At 38.0% G+C, this 9,792-nt stretch overlaps 1 long non-coding RNA gene across 1 annotated transcript; it reads left to right on the top strand.

The window, feature by feature from the left end:
• The first annotated feature begins 1,223 nt into the window (after positions 1–1,223).
• On the top strand, positions 1,224–7,371 carry LOC134296567 (uncharacterized). Its single transcript, XR_010003363.1, has 2 exons — positions 1,224–1,618; positions 4,832–7,371. It is a non-coding gene; the product is annotated as an uncharacterized LOC134296567 (long non-coding RNA).
• The last annotated feature ends 2,421 nt before the right edge of the window (positions 7,372–9,792 follow it).

The raw sequence follows: 9,792 nt of genomic DNA, 5'->3' as shown, positions 1-9,792 counted from the left end.
TATTTTCTGTTGGTCATGGGAAGTTCGGTCCAATTCGATCATTGGTGAGGTTCAAGGGGCTTTTTGATTGTATGTGAACTATAAATCCCAGCAACTACAACTCCCAAATGTTTTTTTATATACTGATTTTTATTAATGCTTTTCTAGTTTACTACAGTAAAATAATCTAAAGGGAAGAGGGGGAAGGATAGTCAGAGGGATAGATGGGGAGCGGTTTTTGTTTAGGAGGGGAAGGAGGGTTGGATAATAGAGTTTGGGGATTATGGAAGTGGGTTAGGGTAGGTCCAGGGGAGGTAAAGGAAAGAAAGGGGGATCCCGCTAAATGCCAGGGAAAGTGACTAAAATTGGGGGAGGGAGGAATGACTGCCATTCTTCTTTCTTCCAATTTTTCCTCTTCTTTCTCTAGTTGTAGTTTTCTTTCAGGCATTCTTCAAAAGCTGTCCAATCCGTTTCTTTCATAGCGTTACCGCTATTTTTCTTGATTAAAAATGTTAATTTGTCCATGTCCTTTATCTATATATTTTTTCTATCCATAACTCTTTGGTGGGTAAGTTTTCTGATTTCCAAAACTTCGCTAGTATGATCCTTGCTGCGGTTATAAAAAAGGTAAAAAGTTTATCCTTAACAACTCCCAAATGTTAAGGTCTATTTTTCCCCAAACTCCACCAGTGTTCAGATTTGGGCATATTAAGTATTTGTGCCAAGTCTGGTCCAGATCCATCATTGTTTGAGTCCACAGTGCTCTCTGGATGTAGGTGAGCCACAACTCCCAAACTCAGGGTCAATGTCCACCAAACCCCTCCAGTATTTCCTGTTGGTCATGGGAGTTCTGTGTTCATAGTTTGGTTCAATTCCATCGTTGGTGGAATTCAGAATGCTCTTTGATTGTAGGTTAACTGCAACTCCCAAATGACAAAATCAGTCCCCACCCAACTCCACCAGTATTCAAATTTAGATGTATCAGGTATTTGTGCCAGTGAAAGAAAATAATCCTGCATATCCGATATTTGCATTATGATTCATAACAGTAGCAAAATGACAGTTATGAAGTAGCAATGAAAATAATTTTATGGTTGGGGGTCACCACAACATGAAGAACTGTATTAAGGAGTTACGGCATTAGGTAGGTTGAGAATCACTGGTCTAAAGTATATTAAGAATTTATATTAAGAATTTCTTTTCTTTTCCCTTTCCTTTATTTTTTTTCCTCCACAGTATACCTCCCCCCCTCTTTAACCCTGTGTTTAGTTATGTTTTATATGTTTTTGAAAATTGCTTAATAAACATTATTAAAAAAAAAAAAGAATTCAGTAGTGACAAATCAGCACTAGTCCAGTAGCACAACAGAGTGTATTTCGGGAGAGTTTCCAGGAAAGAAAGAAACCCTTGGAGTCCATGAGTAGAAATATGGTACTAGTCTCTGGCATATTAGGAATTAAAATACCAGTCCCAGCCAATGCTACTTGGTATGCTTTTGGTAGTCCTTTCATTGTGTCATCTGACTGTCTGCTTTTATTTCATAGGTGGGTCAAAATGTAGTGACTCTGGTTGCCTCAGGCTGATGTTCTCTAATGTCATGGAAAGTCTGGATAACAAAGGAGCTAAGACCTAGGGAAATGTGAGTGCTGGCCATTTGATTTCCGTGATCTCAGAACAAAATGTGTTTTTTTGAACTACATGTTTGTTGTCTACATGCACAGCAGCCTTTTGGTATAAATAAGATGAATGGCTTTGCAGCCTTGAAACAGAAGCATAAGACCTTCACATTAGGAAATACTCAATTTCTGAGACTGTTTGAGAATTATTTCAAATGTTTCCCATCACATGACATTCGCCCCATCCCATCAGTATTTCGTCACAATCCGTCTGCAAAGCATCTTAAAAATGGATTATTTGCAGATGGACTTCTAATAATGTTTTTTGAAATACTACAGATTCTTCCATTGCTGGAGCGCTATTTTTGTGTTTGATAGGAAAATTTGTATTCATCCCATCAGCAACAATACTTTTTAAAAGGTCATAGAGTGGTGTAGGGGGTGTTTTGAATGGAGGAGCCAGCCTTCTATGGTGTGATGAGTCAAAGCACCGCATTTTCAAATCATGAGAATTGTAAGAATCAGGTGTGATGAGGAGAGTATGCATCCAGTCTCAATACAGTATGCGTCCAGTCCTAAAAAAAATATGGGATGCATACTGATATAAACGGACGATATCCCAATGTGATAAGGTCCATAGAGACTACCACTCATGCTTATGTATAAGATATCAACCAGTTTGTCTTGGGCCCCTTCTACACTGCCATATAAAATTCAGATTATCTGCTTTGAACTGGATTATATGGCAACATAGACTCATATAATCCAGTTTAAAGGAAATGTGGATTATCTGCTTTGATTATCTGGATTATTTGGCAGTGTAGAAGGGGTCATAATAAATACAAACGAAGAAAGAATGTAGTTTTAAAAGAACTTTCTGAATTTAATTTCTATAGCTCTAGTTGGCCTAAGTACCCTAAAGGCACCAGATCTTGTCTCATCTTGGAAGCTAAGTAGGGAGGAAATGGCAAAACTACCTCTGAATATTTCTTGCCTAAGAGAACTCTGACATTTATAGGGTCAACAGGAGACTTGAAGGTATGCACACTCTCACACACATACACAAAGACCTAAGAAATGAAACTTATTTATTTAACTGTACAAAGATGCACATTGTGTGATTAATTATGGATGCTACTTTGGGCATCTCAAAAATCTTAAAACCGGGGAAAGGATAAGATTCCAAATGGATATATTTATGCTGATTTAGGTTAAAATTTTATTCTGTTCTAAAAGATATACTTAAAATTTACTCACAAATCCAAAATTGTGTCAATTGTATACCTTTCATACAAAACTTTGTCATTTAATTCTGCTCTGCCTTCAGGTTTTTAAAAACACTTTAAGTGTCTGATTGTGCTCACAAAAGGAATGAAAAATCTGTTTCAGCCCACTCAGTCAATGTCTGTACAATATTACAATGTCCTTTTAACTGATTTTTAGTTGTGATTTGAAGCTAATACCTCTAGGCATATGAAATTTAATTAAGAACAAAGTTTGCACTTTAACTAGATGCAATCTGTTTTATGTATGGTCAGTAAACCAAAATCCAGATCCCTAAAATATATCCAACTGAAGTACTGCTTCCTTCTGGCATACATTAGAAACTGATTATAAGTAGATATTGTTTACCAGAAATGTATAAATGGGTCTGAAAAAAAGTAGTCTGGGCATATTTTAATGAATTCTGTTTACAGTTCTTGCCACATGGGTGAGATAATGCTAATGTTTAGTAAGCATGAGTCATCCAGCCAACATTGTTGTACATATTTTTCTGAAATGGAAGATCTATTATATTTACCACCAGAAATTATCCCTCTGCCAGTTCTTAATGAAAATTAGGGTTTTTCCCTCCTTCCTTCTCCTGATACATAGATCTAAACAAACAATTATTAAGGAAGAGCTTTTCTTAAAACCTAACGCATCTAGTTGAAAAAAAGAATGATCTATTTATGACTATGACTGCATGTTATGAGTGATTTTCGAGGCTTTATAAGAAGGAATAGAGAAGAGGCCAACTGAATTCTGGATACAGCCCCAGGGAGGGGAAATTAAATGCTTCCTCTATGTGTCATTTTCCCATTTTTAAATAACCTCTGCCACAAGTGCATACAGTTGGCCCTCCGTAGGTTATGCATCCACACATTCAACCATTCATGGCTTGATGTATTTAAAAATCCATAAAGCAAGCCTTGAATTTTGATTTTATTTAAGATGCACCATTTTACTATGCCACTGTATATAATGGGACTTGAGCAACCACAGATTTTAATATCCATATGAGGGCCTGGAACCAAGCCTGGAGTGGACAGATATCAAGGGCCCACTGTGTTAGTTTTTGAGCATTGGGGATAATGGGTATCTATTTTCCTGCCCCAGTGGCTTGGGAAATGGGAGCAATTCAAATCATAAATGGCACCAATGGTGGGAGGAATGTTAATTCAATTTTTTGACACCATGGTCACAATCCAGCTTGGAGCACCTGGTGCACTATGGCAAGTCTATGCTTCGGGTGTCTCTTTCTGTATATAATATGGCTGTTACCTAGCATGGTCTGGTTTCCCAACCAGTTATTTCTCCTGGTCATGGTTAATTACGAAGTGCCACGATAAAGGTCTGCCAGGATATCAATGCCAGGCTCTGCCTTAGGAGTTCTTCCTTTCATAAAGAAGAAGATGACCCAAGTTGTCATTCTATCCAAATGTACCATTAAAACTTTGATCTACTCAGTGGATGCCTAATCTGAACTCTATATGATCCCAGAAGGGGAAAAAAACAGAATCCTATACACAACAACAAAATGGAGAATGAAGAAACATACCCCTGATCTCTTAACCTCTTCAGAAATCTATTTACTGGATCCTATAACTAGGTTTTTCATTGCAAGTAGAAAATGCCCACCTGAATTTGTGTACACTGGATTACCTTACACTCTCAGCACTTTATCACTGATACACTACAAACAAATCTTGATGAACTACTTTTGTTTGTTTGTTTGTTTGTGTAACATCTCAGAACAGCAATGCCAATGTGCAGAAACTGGCCGTAGCGGTATGGAGATTTTGAAGTAGCAAATGATGGGGTGGCTGATGGGCTGTTGGTCTCTGAAGCAGGAAGGCCAGATTTAAACCCACCTTTAGCCATTGTTTTCACTGAATAGCTTTGGGCAAGCTAAAATCTCCCAGAACAATTTTGTACTGTACCAGATCTAAAATGATACCCCTCTTGCCTCCTAGGCATAGAAGGATGGAACAAGAGCACCCCTCCATGGCTGGAACTTGAGTATTGCTCCAGATACCGGAAATGAAAAAAGGGGGAAGACCTTTACCTCTGTAAATAGTATGTTGTTGTGTAAAAGGCATTGAATGTTTGCCTCATATGTGTTCTGTTAACCGCTCTGAGTCCCTCTGGGCAGATAGAGCGGAATATAAATAAAGTGTATTATTGTAGTATTATGGAATCGGAGTAATCATGATAATTTATTTCACTTGTTTAAATGATTATATAAGATTTTTGCGTACCACCTCTCAATCTACTGCAGATATTGTGGTGGCATATAATAGTTAATAACACTTAAGTTACCCAATTGGAAAAATGTTCAAAACAAAAGTAAAAAAGCTATTTTTGAAAATTGTATTTAAATAACAAGAGCACCCCACCCTAATTTTCAGAGCTAAAAGCCAAACAAAATAGCTTAGCTGCGTGTTGGAAATTCAGAAAGGATAGATCCAGTGCTACTTCAGAAAAAGCTTTGCCATATGAAACTACTAGCTTAGGCTCACAGGAAGTGGGGCATACAATGGGGTTTCTAAGGAGAAGGTAGTCTTTCAGATATCCTGACCACAAGCTGCATAGGGCTTCAAAGCACAAGATTGGCCCCAGGACGTAAGTTAGAAACCAATGTTGTTCTTATAAAATCTGTGTTATATGCTCTCTGAAATTCACACCAGACCACAATCTGGCCATTGTCTTTTGCAATGTCAGCCATTTATGAACACTTTTCAACAAAGCACATTACAGTACTTTAACTGGGAGGCACTAATTGATTTGAATGTTGGACTGTGACTATACCAGGGATCAATTCTTCACTTGGCCGTGTAAACCACTGAGAGACCTTGAATGATTTGCACACTCTCAGCCCCAGCAAACCCTGTTCATCTTAGGGTCACCATAGTTCCTAAACAATCTGAAGACACAACAACAACAACAACAACAACAACAACAACAACAACAACAACAACAACAATGATTAAAACTTGAACCATTGTTGCCAGAACAAAGACCAAGGCTTCCAAAGTTGAAATGTGATATTTGAGAGGGATTATGATGCCAAACTCAAACTAGCTTTCCTATTGATCAGCAGAACTTCCATCTCGTTTGGAGGCAGTGAAGAACACCCAGTTCTTCATTGCATCAAGACAATGATTCAGATCTTTGCAATCTCCTTGTCACCAGTTGCAAAAGAGAGTCAGGTATGATCAGTGTACTGGGTATGGGAGACGAATAATACCGCAATTATTTTACTTTAGTACCAGTTTGATTCTGGCAAAAATCTTCCAACTAACCTTCACCTAAAGGAAGTGGGAAGAACTGCTTCCTTTCCATATTGGAAAAACAAGGCAAAAGGGTCTTAAGCTGTATGACAGTTGAATAATGTAGAGTCACCCAGTTGGCAAACAATGTGCTGATGCATTATAAATCCTTTGTGCAGGCAAGGAAGCACAGTAAGAACTTCAATACCCACCCTCCTGTACAAGTTTTGGCATAAAGGGAGGGACTGCTTTGCCATTTCCTGTGTTATGCATAATTTGTAGTCAGCTCTATACGAGATAGAAAATCTAGCTTTGCCATATCATTGGTTTCTATTTGATAAGGCTGGAATTGTTTTCCCATCTCCCCACCTTTTCATATCTTGATTCCACTGACTTCAGTTAGACTAAGCTTTGTTTTGTGTTGCTCATTGAACAAAAGAAGTTACAGAGCATTGGATCCAGTCCAATGTGACTTAGGATGGCCTCTCATCAACCTTATGGGCATGCAAGGCTGGGAAATGAGCTCACACCAGGTTTCTGTCCACACTTCTTTGATCAGACCTGTTAAACACTAGTTCTCAGAAGGCACAGTGAATCTAATGCATAGCTCTTCATAAAAGCAGTGAGACAGTGTGGGCTCAAGTGAACCTGATTTATAATACACAAATCAGCAGATACTACCAAAACTTGTAGCAGAAATAGAGTATATAAAATGAAAAGGCTGTGAGGCATGATTCTCTATTTTCTTGTAATTGGGAACTGAAGGAGAAATTGACATTGAAAAATATATATTTTCCTGTGAAATTGAGATAATCTTTTACCAGGAGAGCCAGTGTGGTGTAGTGGTTTGAGTAATGGACTATGACTACTCAGTCATGGAGGCCTATTGGGGGACCTTAAGCAAGTTACACTTTCTAATTTTCCAGTCATTTCTGGATTATGGTGACCCTAATGCAAATCTATCAAGGTTTGTTTAGGCAATATGTTTTTAAAGATGGTTTACCTTTGCCTTCCTCTGAGGCTGGAAGACAGACATGCACAAAGTCATCCAGCGAATTTCTAACGAATTTAAACACAGCATTTTTCAAGAACCAGAAATCAGTATCATTGGCCAGGAGGCAGTAATAATTCGACTGGATGCTGCTGCTTTAGCCAATACAGTTGTAGTTATAGTGCTTTCTTGTACAATGAAAGACAATTTGGCTCCCATATAGGAATATTAATTAATTAAATGAATGAACTGATGTAATTCTTGGCTAATTTCATTCTTGAAGGAAGTAATTAGTAATTTGAACCATTTCCCTCATTGAAGCTGGGCACAAATTTTTGCATATTTTTGCTTACAAAAAAGTATTTTCTGTGCAAAAATTAATATTTTTCTGTAGAAAGTTATATTTGTGCAAAAAGTATAGATTTTGCACAAAACAAACCACCAACCATAGCATTTTTGCAAAGAAAAAAAGCTTTTTTTGCTCAGAAATATTACTTTTCAGTGCAGAAAGTGCTGTAGTTGAAGTTTCTGTACAAAGTTTGCATGTGTATATGTAGGAAACAGTATATTCATCAGAGAAGATAATATTTGAAGTGTAAAAAATGCTGCATCATCATTCTCTGGAAAGCACTTCTGCCTTGTGAAATAACAAGCAGAAGTTGGGGAGCTTAGATATATTTGGGGTTTTTCAACTTCAAGGGGTTTCTGTACCCCCCAACACCTCACAAACATGAAAGGCAGTCTGCACTGGTTTCAGACTTGTGACCCCTTCTCTGTTCTTTTCTGGAAAGTACCGGGACTGTACTTTTTGATTAATTAAAGTTAGATTTCCAGAGTAATGTTAAAATCTGTGACTTTTAAAAGAATCTTTGCTAGGAAGGAATTTTAGAAATATATGATTGTGAACTGTTGTTTAAAATAATACTTTCTAACCGGATTTACTGGACACTCCATTGTTGGCTATTGGTGTCTGGATCCTCAATAAAATTCTGTACATGAGGTGGGATTGTGCAAGAAAAGCCACATCTGAAAGTATGTTATTTTCTGAGTGAATAAATTGCTATCTCTTTCTCTGTTTTCTTAGAGTTTAGTTCTGAAGCTTCAGAATACTTTTTGCTGAAGTTTTAATGATCTCCCACATTTACAGAGGCACGGGAAATATATAAATGTTGATGGACCAGGAAATCTCAAAACTATATGGATAAAAATAGTGAAATAGTGAGTAGTGAGTTAGGGTGTATGTCTCTGTGATATTGGCCAGCTACAATGTGGTTTGATATATTTAATGAAAACTCGCTCAGTGGTATGAGTGGGTCATTTATGTCTGCACAATAACAACCCCAACGAAGAACATATGAATGCCAGATGGCTGGAACCTTTCCATTAACAAACTGATATTTTCATTGTTTTGAATTTGATTTCTCTGCTCTTCCCTCTTCCTTCCAGTATACACATAATTATTCAGCTGCAGCTTTTAAAACCTTTGATAAATTCCCCCATAAATCACAGTCCATTATGCATCATATGGTTCTGTTAGAAGTGCATTAGACTTCCAGCTGACCAACATCTATAACATCAAGGCAATTCACTAGTTATAATTTCACACTTCTGTTTTTACACAAAGGATTAAAAGTTACTGAGCTTTACTCACAATTTTTCACACATCCATGATATCAAGGATGAAAAATATTGTCCAAAATTGTCTAATTTCCTGTTATGTATTCACCACTGCTACAAATTCACAATCCCTAAATAGTCTTTAGTTTAGGGGCAACATAGGGACCATGAAACTCTCCTAACGCCTAGTTACTGGCGGTAAGCAGCTGCTTTGACCAACAATGGTGTTCTATACAGTTGTCCTTTTCCTGCCTGTTGCATCAAAGATTGCTCACAGGAGGTGAGGGGTAATAACAGGTTTCTCTTTATTGATCAAGAGGGGATGGATATTTGTCGATCTCAGGGAGAGGGGTTGGGGAGGGATCCCACTGGAATTCACAACATAGCAACATTGCTATGATGCTAGAGAACACATAAAGGTTGGATAGGCAATTATAGAAAAACCCCTAAACCTCACAGATTAGTAGCTCATTGAAATAATTAGAACTTCCATTTATAGTATAAGAGATAGAAAGAGTGAAATTTCATTTGGGAGACCCTGGCAGATTTTAAAAAGAAAAGAAAAAGAAAGAAAAGGCAGCAACATACATAGATAATTTTCAAAAGAATTCAGCAAACTGGGGATAATTCTATAAAGTTGCAATTCTGTGAAGATTTATCTTCGGAGGTGAATCTACAGAGGCAGTGGATTCCAGGGCTGGTGTGGAGTGCAGTACTCTGCACCAGTCCCAAGGGTGGCTCCATTGCCTGCCTCTGTCCTGATGTTGGTTGGACAGAGTCCTAATCTTTGATGGCCACCTTATTTTAATTGTCTTATTGCTATTGTCACAGCAGTCACAGAGCTTAAAAGAGTACCTGGCCATCCTGGGGCACCATTGCTGATATTTACAAGGAGGCCTGCATGACTTGGAGAGTGGAGGGGGCAAAGGAGGGGGCAATCTCCCCTCTCTGAGTCCCATGGGCACCCTTCCAAACACCAGCAGTTCCATGCCCCCTGCCCACTTAAAAGTTTTATGCCCACTGTGACAATAGCAACAGGACTCCTGTGATGACTCAT

Source organism: Anolis carolinensis, chromosome 2, assembly GCF_035594765.1.
Source record: "Anolis carolinensis isolate JA03-04 chromosome 2, rAnoCar3.1.pri, whole genome shotgun sequence".
Classification (NCBI taxonomy): domain Eukaryota; kingdom Metazoa; phylum Chordata; class Lepidosauria; order Squamata; family Dactyloidae; genus Anolis; species Anolis carolinensis.
The sequence above is the reverse complement of the archived record's forward strand: the minus strand, read 5'-3'. Positions and strand labels throughout refer to the sequence as shown.